Source organism: Etheostoma spectabile, chromosome 14 (assembly GCF_008692095.1).
Source record: "Etheostoma spectabile isolate EspeVRDwgs_2016 chromosome 14, UIUC_Espe_1.0, whole genome shotgun sequence".
Classification (NCBI taxonomy): Eukaryota; Metazoa; Chordata; class Actinopteri; order Perciformes; family Percidae; genus Etheostoma; species Etheostoma spectabile.
This window is the reverse complement of record NC_045746.1, coordinates 5,672,473-5,673,452: the sequence shown is the minus strand read 5'-3', so window position 1 is coordinate 5,673,452 and position 980 is coordinate 5,672,473. Positions and strand designations below refer to the sequence as shown.

The 980-nt window shown below is 37.0% G+C and overlaps 1 protein-coding gene across 2 annotated transcripts in view; it reads right to left on the bottom strand.

The window, feature by feature from the left end:
* Positions 1-980, bottom strand: part of LOC116701936 (gasdermin-E) — an 11,048-nt gene that overhangs the window by 2,133 nt on the left and 7,935 nt on the right. The gene's annotated exons all lie outside the window — the stretch shown is intronic.

Here is a 980-nt window from a genome sequence, read left to right as displayed (position 1 = left end):
AGGATAATCAGCTGAGATTGTGTGCGTGCATCTATGAAAATTGTAAGTCATACAACTTATGTTGTCAGTTCATTTAAGCCTGTTGTTGTACTGGTCTATAGTTCTTGTAAATTTAAAAGTTAGCTTGTTGGTGTTCTTCACCTGTTAGCAGGTTACACCTGTTAGCTAGGTTACATCCGTTACCTAGGTTACACCTGGCTGTTGATTTGATATGATGGCGATTGTTGAACGTCCTTGCTCATTAAGATAATGGAATTAGTAGTGGGTTTATTGTTATTATTTACTAGCATATATGATTCCTATGCATTGTGTATGGTGGCCTTTACAATGTTATTTATTTCTTTTATTACCACACACACAGCCATAGCAGAGCTACCCCCCCCCCCCCACCCCATGTTAACTGATGCTTGATTTTAATAAAGCATCAACAGAGAGAAGTTGTCTCCGTTGGTGTTTTAACAGACACACCTGGGCCGAAGTCTGAAACCAAAATCATCTTTAAATCCAGTCCTAATCTATTCCTCACTAACTTTCAAATCATTTCACTGGGGTTAGTGACTATTTTTGCGTCATCAATACCAAATTGAATCTAATTAGACGGGAATATACACAGACTTCTCACAAAATCACAACTGAATACATATCTTGCTACTCGGTCAGAATCTTATTAACCTGGAGTCCCAGTCTCTGTCACAATAAATAAGATATAGGATTTAGGCCTATTGGCAGACATCCATTTAAAATGTAGCCGATGGCATATAAAGAAGAAAGAGCGTTTTTTCCATGTCCACTGTAGTTTCTCAGCGTGTACTCTAGTAACATCTGTCTGGTCCAGGTAGCTTTGTCATTCACAAGGTTACTTTTTAATTTTATACTTTGTTACTTTTTCTTGAGAAAAGACGTTAAATCAGTACTTCTACTTTTAGATTAGATTAGATTAGATGATACTTTATTCATCCCACAACGGGGAAATTCCTTTG